At 43.6% G+C, this 12,741-nt stretch overlaps 1 pseudogene; it reads right to left on the bottom strand.

The window, feature by feature from the left end:
* Nucleotides 1-9,860: 9,860 nt before the first annotated feature.
* On the bottom strand, nt 9,861-11,911 carry LOC128323225 (ataxin-2-like protein; annotated as a pseudogene).
* Nucleotides 11,912-12,741: the final 830 nt, after the last annotated feature.

Below are 12,741 nucleotides of genomic sequence, written 5' to 3'. Positions count from 1 at the left end.
CACGGATGTTGCTTCATGAGCTAGCTTTTCTTCACTTCGTGCAAAAAAGATGAAAGTGTTGTCAGGACTCAGAATCTGGATATTTCTAGTCACAGGGTCATATGGTAAGGCTGTTCCCACTAGGACATTGCTTGTAATATCATGAATAGAGATGTGCACAAATGAATTTTTCATTCATTTTGAATTTTGAAAATTCATTTTGAATTTGAATCAAATTTAAATCTGGTCTGAAAATTTGACTCAGTTTAATCGATTCAACCCTGTTTGGGTGCCTTTTAAAAATCAATCAGAGGGGGTGAATGGCTTAAAAAAGGTGCCAAACAGCTCTTGAATCAAATTTTGAAAATTTGATTTGAATTCAAATAGAATTGCCCTTGTAAGTGGCAAATTTGAATCAGATCACTGAGATCTGAGTCAAATAGATTCAAATTTGAATCGATGTGCACATCCCTAATCATTAATATCATCCAATAATTCTGTAATGGTGGAGTAATACTTGTTTCGTAAGCTGAAGGGCCACTTCTTTAGCCCCTCAACATATTCAAATGGGGTATCCTCTGTAATCGTGTCCCAGCTGTGTGGGTACTGTGTCTCAACCAATCCCACTTCCCACATCCCAGTAAGATCCCGGGGCCTTGCTGATTGGATGGTGATGGATGAACTAATGTTCTGTGGGAAAGCCTTCTTGCTAGCATTGCTTGGCAGAGTAACCTAAAATCCTCTGTCATCCATTCTATACCAGCTTGCAAAGGTCTGTAGCGGGCACCCAACTGTTGAACTTGTCAGGGCAGCCTAGCCACTTCTCTTAATGTTGTTTGCCACAGCTTTTTGTAGCTAGAATTTTTCAACCCTCCCCCCACCCCCACCATCCTCCTTCACTTTAACTGTCTGTAATTCTTCACGATAGAAGCTGCCAAGAACTGTCTCACCCATGAAATTATTTTACAGGTAGACAAGCCTTTCAGCTCCATAAGCTGTTTTCCAAACAGTCAGATCATTGGTGGGGTTAACATCCACAGGACTGGTTTGAATGCTTCTATAAAAGTTGTGGTTATAGCTCTTTAGGAGTTCAGGCAAGACATTGATATACCTGAAGGTGTTATGAGAGGTAAAATACCTCTACATTTTTCAAAAAAGTTATATTAACCATTCCACCACTCCTGCTTTGACATCATTGTTTGTGACAAAGCTGTGAATCCCATGGTCCTTTAACAGGCCACCTAGTGGCTGTCTTCTTCTGTCAGTCAAGCTTGCCAGGCTTTCGGCCATCTCTGAAAAAAAGCTTTAAAAGCCATGGCCACTTTCCTGCCTGTTTTATCTTTTAGAGGTATACACCAAGTGTATTTAGACAGAATATCTACCACTGTCAAAATGTACTTTATTGCATTTGAAAACTGCTGCATGTCCACTAAATCTGTCTGCCATTGTGGATCCACCCCTGAAACAACAGTCTTGTTTCTTTTAAAATAAACCCTCGCAGGATTGTTCAGAGTGTAAGCGTCCTGCTCTGAACACCAAGCCTCAACTTGCCTTTTACTCAACACTTTACTGTGCTGCCAGGCCTCTTGAAATAGAGGATTTACACCCCTGAAGCTTCCTCTCTCATGCTCTGCCAACACAGGTATGAACACACACACACACACACACACACACACACACACACACACACACACACAATATGATATTGGTCACCATCTGTGCAAGCACATGAGATGCAGGATACATTGACATCCCCCAAGGTGCATGTTTTCAAAGGCACAGACCTGCACAAAGGAAGACAATGTTTTAATACTGCAGAGTAAAAACAAACTAACTAAGGAAACTAACTAAAACAAATCAGGCTTTCAGCTTGTCTGTCTCCTCAGTTGGGGTTTGCTCTTCAGGTTTTGTAAGCACACCACCATCCATGACTTCCTCCACCTCCCCACTTTCAGATGACGAAGTAAAGCATATAGCTCTACTCTAAGAGGATCTTTGGCTGCCTGAACTTGGCATCAGTCAATTATGTGATGGACAATCTTCACTAGACCTGCAGCACTTATTGTTGCACCAAAAGTCCTGGGGCCTGGTTGACAAATAAGAATGACAGCCACACTCATAATAATCAGAAAAGTCAGAGTCTGAATTAAAGCAACAACTGTCATCACACCAATAATGATGAGGCCTCTTCTTCACTCATGTTTTCCTATGCAGCTTTCAATTCACAGGAGCTTCTGTTTCAGAATCTGATGAACTCACATTTCTGTTTCTTTGGGCAGTAGCAAGAGGTTCTCCAGCTTCTGTTTCCCTAGCAGAAACAGGGTTGGTGTTACAGCACCCACAATTGCTTTCTCGTTCATCATATTGGTTCTCTGGGAAGGTTATTTCTGGGTCTAGAACCTGGCTCATGGTAAAAACACATCTGGTGAATTTTCAGACCTGCTGGAGGGAAAGAAAGGCTCTTTGGTGTGATATACAAAGCCCTGCCTTTCACAGGCTTAAGGTTAAGGGGTATTGGTGGGAAAGATAGGCCCACAAGCAGCAGCAGTGTCCTAGAGTCCTCCATGGTCTCTGCAGAACTGTACAATGGCTTCCTCTAAGCACTCTGCTACAGGGCCTGTACTTCAAAGTGTCACTTGACCCTGTTCCAGTCAATAAAGTTACACAAAATGGCCAAAGCTCCATTATGACACCCAAATCTATTTCTCCATGTCAACATCATCAGGAGAAGGCATAATCTCCCTAGTGCCTGCCTGGAGGCAGTGATGGGCTGGATGAGGCATAACAAACTGAGGCTGAATCCAGATAAGAATGAGGTACTTAGCAATAGCAATAGCACTTACATTTATATACCGCTCTATAGCTGGAGCTCTCTAAGCGGTTTACAATGATTTTTAGCATATTGCCCCCAACATTCTGGGTACTCAGTTCCTGCCCAACACTTATTGTGTTGGGCAGGGATGATTTTGATCTGCCAGTTCTGGATGGGGTCACGCTCCCCCAGCAGGATCAGGTATGCAGTCTAGGGGTGCTTCTGGATCCGAACCTCTCCCTGGTGTCCCAGGTTGAGGTGGTGGCCAGAGGTTCTTTCTATCAGCTCTGGCTGATGCATCAGCTGTGTCTGTTTCTTGAGATGAACGATCCAAGAGCGATGGTACATATGCTGGTAACCTCCAGGTTGGACTACTGCAATGCACTCTATGTGGAGCTGCCTTTGTATGTAGTCCGGAAACTGCAGTTGGTCCAGAATGTGGCAGCCAGGTTGGTCTCTGGGTGATCTTGGAGAGACCATATTTCTCCTGTGTTGAATGAGCTACACTGGCTGCCGATAAGTTTCCAGGCAAAATACAAGGTTCTGGTAATTACCTATAAAGCCCTAAACAACTTAGGCCCTGGGTAAGAGAATGAGCCGGATCTCATGATCAGTGAGACCCGGTTTGGAAGGGTGAGTGGGGAGAGCGGGCTAAGCCCGCTCTCCCTGCACATGAGCACAGCAGGAGCCTTGGGCAGCCGGATTGGCTGCCCACACGATTGCCGGCTCCATGATGGAGCTGGCAGGGGTTGGGGAGCTCAGGGGCCGCCTCACCCCCTAAAGCTCCAGTATACCCTGCACGAGCGGGGAGACCCCCGGAGTTGGGAGGCGGCTTTTCACCTCCTCTCCGGAGGTCTACTCATGAGTCATCGCACCACAGAGCTGCCCTGCGGCTACTCACGATCTTTAAAACCAGGTTTGCAGAGACCCCCGGGTCTCTGGGGAGACCCCCAGAGCTGGGAGGCGGCTTTTCACCTCCTCTCCGGAGGTCTACTCTTAAGTAACCGCACCACAGAGCTGCCCCGCGGCTACTCACGATCTTTAAAACCAGGTTTGCAGAGCGCTCACTCCGCAAACCTGGTTTTAGGGCTGGGGTAGTTAGGCGGGTTACCTGCCTAGGAACCACGGGGCTCGCAGCCGAGCCCGGTGGTTTACACGATGAGCCGAAATTGGGCTAGCCTCTGCTAGCCCGATTTTGCCCCATTGTGTGAATAGCCTCAACATCTTCTTCACCATGAGCCCCATCAGATCATCTGGAGAGGTTCATCTGCGGTTGCTGCCAGCTCGTTGGTGGAAACTTAAGGATGGACCTTCTCTGTTGCTTCCCCTGGACTTTTTGAATGCGCTCCCTGTTGAAATAAGAGCCTCCCCATTTCTGGCAACCTTTTAAAAGGCATGGAAGACATATTTATTCACTCAGGCCTTTCATTAGATTTATAGTTTTGATACTTTTAATGTTGGGTTTTATCTGATTTTAATGTTTACATGATTTTATTTCTTTAATTGATTTTAATGTTTACATGATTTTAATTGTAAACCACCCAGAGATGCATGTTTTGGGCAGTATAGAAATATGGTAAATAAAATAAATAAATAATCACACCTATGGCTTGAGGCATTTCTGGGCTTTGAAATCTCTTCCTACTGGTCCAGGGTGGTGGGGCATGTGCATAGAGGGGTCCCGTGTCCACCTTAAGGGCATGCCTGAGCATATTCTGGGGTGGGGTTGGAAGTGTGAGGCAGTGGGGGCAGCACGTTCAGGGCATTGGCCTAGTTCTTACCATTTCTGGTGACATAGACCTACCTCTGACCATTTCCGATGACATAGGCCCCGGAAGTCCCAGTCACATCAGCAAGCACATGCTTATGGTGATGTCATCCAAAAGCCATGTGGTTTTGTTTGTGAACAAAAGCACATGGTTTTTGACACCTAGAACATTCTTATACTACTTACCACAAACTGGACTATGCATAAACTCTTGCTCACTAAGTACACCCAATAACAAATATCTGTATATTAGTAAATATACAGATATTTGTCTAAGTATTACATTAGCCTGAATCTTTCATTTGTAGGGAATAGAAGAGAGTCCAGTAGGAGTAAAACATTTATTTGCTCTTAACATCTTACACTTTCATATGACTACTTTGTTTTTGCTTATCTAACATTCCAATGCACTAAGTAGGATCCATAAAATGGTAAATGCAACATTTTTGCCTAAAAATGTCAAAGTTCTCAATACTAGGATGGTTTACATTTGCTACTCACATGCACCACACCACTGAAGTTTAGAATGGACCGTATGGGATATAAAATAACATAGAACTGCAAAATGTACTTTTTTTGTACCAGGTGACCTTCTTTACCAGGTACATTGCAACCAACTGCACATTTCCCCAATTAAAACACCTACATACCTTGGAATTGGCTAGACAACTGAGATGACATATCTCCTTCTAGTAGATGGTGCCTGCAATTTCTGCAACTCCAAAATTGAGTTCCTCCTAGTGGCTGATCTTGAGTTTCCTTGTATTTTTGTCATGCTTTACAATGATCCAATGTGTATGTCCTCTGTTGTTGCAGATGGCATATAAATATGCAACGGCTGAAATGGCAAAACGTTGGCCTCCTTAATACCAAAGGAGCACCATTGAGCACATCTTTTTAACTGCCTAGATATACTAATGCAAAAACAATGCAGATGTGATGGCAACAGCGAATGCTTCCATTTACTGGAATCCCACAAAGTAATGATGGTAGTATTGCTTGTTTTCTGAAACACTTCACCACTTTCATACTGTGAAATTGCTTCATTTTCTGTTGGAAACATGATGGCACTTCAAGCTGCAGTTTAATCTGCTCCGATAAAGCCTCACTCACATAGAAACTGCAGCAGTAGGAGACAGTGCTAGCAGCACACAGTCTTTGGAAGGTGGTACTGGATCTATAATTATTTACAATGAGTAAGCAATTTCCTTCAGGTCAGGGAGGCATGGCACCTCTTATGTTGCCGAAGATGAGTACAGTGATCTCTGTCATTAGGATGAATAGGATGTTCTTAAAAACACACACACAACACTCACTGAATTAAATGGAATTATTTTAAATGGGCAGAATGCAGCTAATATAATCCATGCTCTTATTACTGTAAGCCATTCAAAGGTGCAAAAATGTGGTTAGAGCACAGGCTCTTTATTCACTGTAAATAAGTGCAGTTTAATAAACAAATGATTACTCTGAAGAATTATTAAGACTGAGAATAGCAGGTTGTACCTGTTGTCTAGCTGCTGTGTGAAGAGCCCTAAAGCCCTAGTTCAAAGTCGTCTACACATAATGGGTGGCAGAAGAATAGTCTTGATTCAGGGTGATAATTATATTTTTTGTTCACTCTTTTAGAAAAGCAATCAGAGCCACAGTGTCATGGTCCAGTACTGGAGCAGGGAGTTTAATAGAATGAAATAAAATGAGTAAAAATTAATTGGGTTCTCCAAATAGATGAGCTTTGCTACAGGGGGAAAAGGAAGCCTTGCTAGTGTTTACTCACTTTTATTTTAAAGGGATAAAATTCCTGTGGGAGTGGTAAAAAAAAAAGAAAGTCACAAAATAGTATATCTGTAGCAGGGAGGGTGACATTAAACGTTACAGATGTCACAGACACTCGGTCCATGACATTCACACAACTACAGTTGTTGTAAATATTATTTGTTGTAAACAGCCCAGAGACTTGTGTTTTGGGAAGTACAGGTGAAACTCGGAAAATTAGAATATCGTGCAAAAGTCCGTTAATTTCAGTAATGCAAATTAAAAGGTGAAACTGATATATGAGACAGACGTATTACATGCAAAGCGAGATAAGTCAAGCCTTAATTTGTTATAATTGTGATGATCATGGCATACAGCTCATGAAAACCCCAAATCCACAATCTCAGAAAATTAGAATATTACATGGAACCAAGAAGACAAGGATTGAAGAATAGAATAATATCGGACCTCTGAACAGTATAAGCATGCATATTTATTCAGTACTTGGTTTGGGCCCCTTTTGCAGCAATTACTGCTTCAATGCGGCGTGGCATGGATGCTATCAGCCTGTGGCACTGATGAGGTATTATGGAAGACCAGGATGCTTCATTAGTGGCCTTCAGCAATTCTGCATTGTTTGGTCTCATGTCTCTCATCCTTCTCTTGGCAATGCCCCATAGATTCTCTATGGGGTCAGGTCAGGCGAGTTTGCTGGCCAATCAAGCACAGTACACTGTATACTTTTCAGAGGTCCGATATTGTTCTATTCTTCAATCCTTGTCTTATTGGTTCCATGTAATATTCTAATTTTCTGAGATTGTGGATTTGGGGTTTTCATGAGCTGTACGCCATGATCATCACAATTATAACAAATTAAGGCTTGACTTATCTCGCTTTGCATGTAATGCGTCTGTCTCATATATCAGTTTCACCTTTTAATTTGCATTACTGAAATTAATGGACTTTTGCATGATATTCTAATTTTCCGAGTTTCACCTGTATACAAATGTGTTAAATAAATAAATAAATAAGCAAACAAATAAACAAATTCCATTAGTGATGGGATGAAAATAAAAAGTGGGGTGCCACACATCACCTTTTTGACATCCAACACATAGCAATAGCAATAGCAATAGCAATAGCACTTACATTTATATACCGCTCTATAGCTGGAAGCTCTCTAAGTGGTTTACAATGATTTAGCATATTGCCCCCCAACATTCTGGGTACTCATTTTACCGACCTCGGAAGGATGGAAGGCTGAGTCAACCTTGAGCCCCTGGTCAGGATCAAACTTGTAACCTTCTGGTTACAGGGTGGTAGTTTTACCACTGCGCCACCAGGGGCTCTTGGATCCAATTAGCATTTTAGGACTGTATCCAGAGTCCTAATCTTAATCAGAATTTTTTTCTGCACACATGATACAATTCTGAGGTAGGACCTTCATTAGGTCCTAGATGCTACAGTGAGCATTTGCTGTCCAAGGCCCAACAGAGACTCAATCACAATGTGAATTTTCTCTACTACCTCCTCACCTTGATAAGTTTGAGAAAAGGAAGGCTGTGGAATCTCATGAAAGATGTGAGGGGGAACTGTAAGCAGAGCACAATGGGAATGAGTTTTATGCTGAAACTCATCTGTATGCATAACCACTCATTTATCATCAACAAGGGTGATGGAACTAACAAAGATAGGGTTGGAGCCACACCTGTGTAAATGGAATGAGCTCCACTTATGGGTGGTGCCTCTGGAGATCCCCCATTTTACTATAGACCCCCCAAATCACATCCTATGCTGTTTCCAAGAGCCTTTCCCCCAGGAGCAGATTTTCAGTGAAATTAGAGACTTCTGTAGGTGTAGGGAAGATACTTTGTGCAAGCTCTACTCATGCAAGTATGGATCAAAGCCATGCATATTTATAGAAAAATTACACATACGTGCTATACACATACGGAAAACAAGGAAAATTCTACTGCACTGTGAAAAGAAAGAGGCTCGTAAAGAGTTGATGTTTAAGGTGAAATCAATGCAAAGGATTAGCCACAAGACTAAACTGCTGCATGTCCACTAAATCCTATGCAACTTCACATTGGAAAGCAATGTTAATGGCAAGATGAAGAAATAAGTCTACATCTAATGTATTTATTGTTGTAAACATACATGCATTATATTCAGACACTCAGTGTAACTTACTTACTGGCACAGGCCAATTAGATCATCTCCAATTGCATGTAGAAAGAGCTCAAGCTAATCTAATTGCCCCAAGAATGGTCCATTTATTTCTGGTTTTCTGAGGTCTCTATAATGTTAGAAAATGATCACTAAATATGCCTTCCAGCCTGAAGACTCCATGCTCTCAAAAAGGCAAATTCAGAGCTGAGGACCAAGGATTTTTCTGCAAATAGTAATCTTTCACCCTAAGCCCTAAGTCCTCAAAAGCTTAAGATTCTACAGAGCTCTGCTAGTCAACAGGATAATGTGAAATGTTTACTAGAATTCATTTACATCAGGGAACTCACAATTTATTCTTAAAACTCTTCAGTGCTCAGTAAGCTCTTTTCCAAATGCTTCAAGTGTTAAGAAACTTTAATATTGCCGAAGTTTTACCACTAATGGCCTGGTTCTAAGACCCACTGTAGCAACACAATAGTACATAGGATCAGGTACTAGTGGCCTCTCACTGGCAGAATAGCATTACATTTTGCATCATAGCAATTCCTGCGCAACTGCTTTTTCAGCAGTACTTGTGACAAAAATGGAACATGATCTGGCAGGTGTCTGGGGGAACCTTCTTAAAACATCCCATGGACCATTTGGACCCATCTGAATCACACAAGTGTCACTCATCAGTAAATGACTGGGAAGACTATACCGGTACAAGCATGCCACAGTTGTGGCAGCTGAATAAACTATTTCGTACAATACAGGTGCTATATGAATCAAATCAAAATTGAATCAAAGACTGGATCCTAAAACTGTATTGTGCACCAGAGGATATTTGCAACTTTCATTTGAGAGGGAAAACAAAAGGGGATTTTATAATGGATTCAGCTCACTGATATGAGCAACAATTGTATATAGTCATCCTTTGACAAAACTTAAAGTAAATTGGCCATGGGAATGTTGCTGTCCTATTTTAGAATAATATTAAGCTCCCACTGAAATGCTAGGGATACTTGAATGGACAGCACTTGGGCATAATCAGTTTATTAAAACTGTACCTGATTAGTGAGCTGTTCCCTTTTCTGAGAGAGGTAGATGTGAGTACTACCTGCAGCTCCAGTTAGTTGTACTGTGCTATCATTGACCATAGTCCACTCATGGACTGCTTTGTGAGTACCTGCTTTGTGAGTACTTCTGCTTTGTGAATACCTGGCATCCCTAACTTAGTTAATGTGACTTTACTGGGCATGCCATTCTACTGGGCATCACCTAATCCTGATTTGTTTCTATGTCCACACTGGATTTACTGTCACAAGAAGGGAACAGTTTAGCTTTGCACCCCTTCTCATCTATATTAGTTTCCAAAGCTGTCCAAATCCCATCTCAGACCTGTGGGAGATGCCACTTTGCCCTGGTGTGATCACTGGGATAGAGAGTGTAGCATGGGTGTGTGGTCATGGTGATGTGGGTGTACTTGTTGACTTGTTCACAGAAAGGGTTTAGTGCAGCCTCTGGGGAGGAACTGGGCTGCAGCTTGAATTAAGCTCCAAACTTGTGCATCTCCTCCAGCTGATTCCTCTTCGGTTCATTTTGGAGTCCTTTGCTGGCTTGCTTAACTAGGTCTGAGGTCACCTCCAAGGTCCTGCTAGGTTCTTTGGTGGCATAGCTAAGCACCTCTTTAACCTTTACAGCAGCTATAGGGGCAGATGCTGGGAGCTTAGGCAAAGGTTGGGTTGGGGAAGCACTGGACTCCATGGCACGCCTTGATTCAGAGTGTGACACAAGACCACCAGGAACAGCTGATCCCACTGGGGCATCCTGGGAAGAGACTGGCACAGCTGAGGCAGACTTTGGAGAATGCTGAACATGAAAATGGTCCACTGTACATGATGCAGCAGAGACTTCCATGGGGCAGCTGGAGGGGGGAGACATGTTTTTGGTCATTCGAAGGAGTTGCTGAGATTTTGGAGACATTCTGGATGGACCTCCATTGATGCCTCATTGCTCTGGAAAGGAGTCAGTGTTGCTATCTGGATGATGCGCATTTCCCAGGGGTGGTAAAGAGCCCATGCCTGGTCTCCCACCACAGGAGCTGCAGCAGCAAACACCTCCTCGTGAGCCTTCTCTGGCATGCTGGGGACGTGGGCTGTACTTTCCCCCTCTGGATGCCAGGCTGGGGCTGCCCCTCCCTGACACCTGTCTTTATACAGAGCTATGCTCTTCCTCTTCTGTGTGCCTATCATCATCCTCCATGGTGATATGCAGCTGATACTATGGGCTTGATTCTATCTCCCGAGCAGCTGGGCAGCACTGGCTTCCTGCTGCCAGAATTCCTCTTGCTTATCCTTTTCAAGAGGTACCATGTAAGAAGAGAAAATGCTGTCATAAGTGGTCTTAACCTCATAGTTTTCTTCATTGAACTTGGACATCTCATTTCAGTCCCAACATGTCAGAGTCCAAGTCATAATCATCACCTTTGCTATCTCTCCCTTACCAGCATTATAGCACCTTTTCCATGTACTTGCTATTCACCTTGGAATTCATGGCAATCACAGAATCTGTGAACTCATCTTTGGTGGCACAGTTGAAATCAACGTTATGGAAGTACACCAGCATGACATCAGAAGGCTTGAAGACCACAGTGTCTACAATATGCTCCTTTCTGGGCCCCACTGATTGGTCAGGCACCTTCTTATGCACAGCATCCACAGTCAGTTCAAGGGTTTTAAAAATCCATTCTTAGGTGCTTCCACTTTTCACCTTCACGTCATACATGGAGCCCACAACTGTTGTCAGGAAGTGCAGCATTTGATAATTGTTATAGACACCCTCAAAGACAGAAGATTGTGGTGGTCCTTTGCTTGTCCTCTGGCCCCTAGTGCTGCTTCCTATGGGGGGGGGCTTCCTTGCCACTGCTGGAGGATGCTACTGCTGTGGTTTGGGCTCCTCCCATGGCCCTGGGGTTAAGGCTACCATTCAGGCTGGGCAGTTTGGTCTTGCAGCGGCAGTGATGATGGCTGTGGGGATGGCCACTATGTCAGGGAGAGACAACATCTGCGTGGTGTGTGGAGTGTGACCCGAGGTGGGAGAAGGAGGCTGAGAGGAGGGTGGTGGCAGTGGCAGCAGCTGCTTCAATATGATGGTGGTGGCAGGACAAAGATGGGCACTGAGGGCTCAAAGTCCCCCACAAAAAATCCCCCCTCAGCACATGCATGAGGCCATTGAGCAGAGAGGGAGGGGGCAACAAAAGGCCAAGACTCCCAGTGTGCATTCACCCACATGCACATGTTCCTTGAGGCTCAGCTTTTGTGCAGAATGGGGTGGCAGGGTGGGGAAAGGAACTGAAGGTGGTGGGGAGGGAATTATAAAATGGTCAAGGCATGTGCAGCCACCTCGGTAGGGTTTGGCACACCTGCCAGCCTCAGAGCAGTCATCCCGGGGCAGGCTGACGTGACATGCCAAGTCCAGAGTGGAGGGCTGGTCTACCCGTCAATCCCAATTGGTAGATCAGCTCTCCTGTTTTTCTGGGGCAATCTGATCTACCAACTGGGGTTGGCAGGTAGACCAGCTCTCCACTCCGGGCTTAGCGCATCTGCCCTCAGAGACCAGTCCTCCGAGACCAGCTCTCCTGGAAGAAAAGCACCATTTTGAGCCCAATTTTTCCAGCAAAATGGGCCTCCAAATCACATTCAAATCCCACAAATTGATTTGGGACAAATTGGGGATGATTCGCTTTGACCCCATAATCAGGGCCTCTATTTTGAGAGTGATTTGATTTGAGGTCAAATCTGCAAATTCCCCCCAATTCAACCTGAATCTAATCAACTTTGAATTAAATTGCATACCCCTATACCTGCATTTATTCAAAAGGAACAGAACTCTGAATTCTCCTGATTTCTAATTTTAAAAAACTTGGGGGGAAACTTGGATTCAGGTAAATACCACATTCTTTCAATAAAATGCACTATTTCTCAAGTAAAGGAATACTATCACCTCTCAACAGTAGGTGTTTAATTAAACCTAAGTTAGGCTGCTTAAATACTGTTCCACTCTTACCAAACAATTGTCCCTTTTTACTCTCCTTCTTGTCCTATCCAAGCCACCAGGGCTCATGGTCTCTCTGCCTCCTAAGATTCCTCCTAGAGTATTAAACCAAACTATCCTAATTTAGGAAAACGGTAGTTTGATGGTCCCTAAATTGCTTAAAACCTCACTAAGCAATAATACAATGCCTAAGTAATTCTTGTAAAATGGATTACAAGGA

This window comes from Hemicordylus capensis, chromosome 4 (genome assembly GCF_027244095.1).
Source record: "Hemicordylus capensis ecotype Gifberg chromosome 4, rHemCap1.1.pri, whole genome shotgun sequence".
Taxonomy (NCBI): domain Eukaryota; kingdom Metazoa; phylum Chordata; class Lepidosauria; order Squamata; family Cordylidae; genus Hemicordylus; species Hemicordylus capensis.
This window is presented reverse-complemented; position numbering and strand designations above follow the sequence as displayed.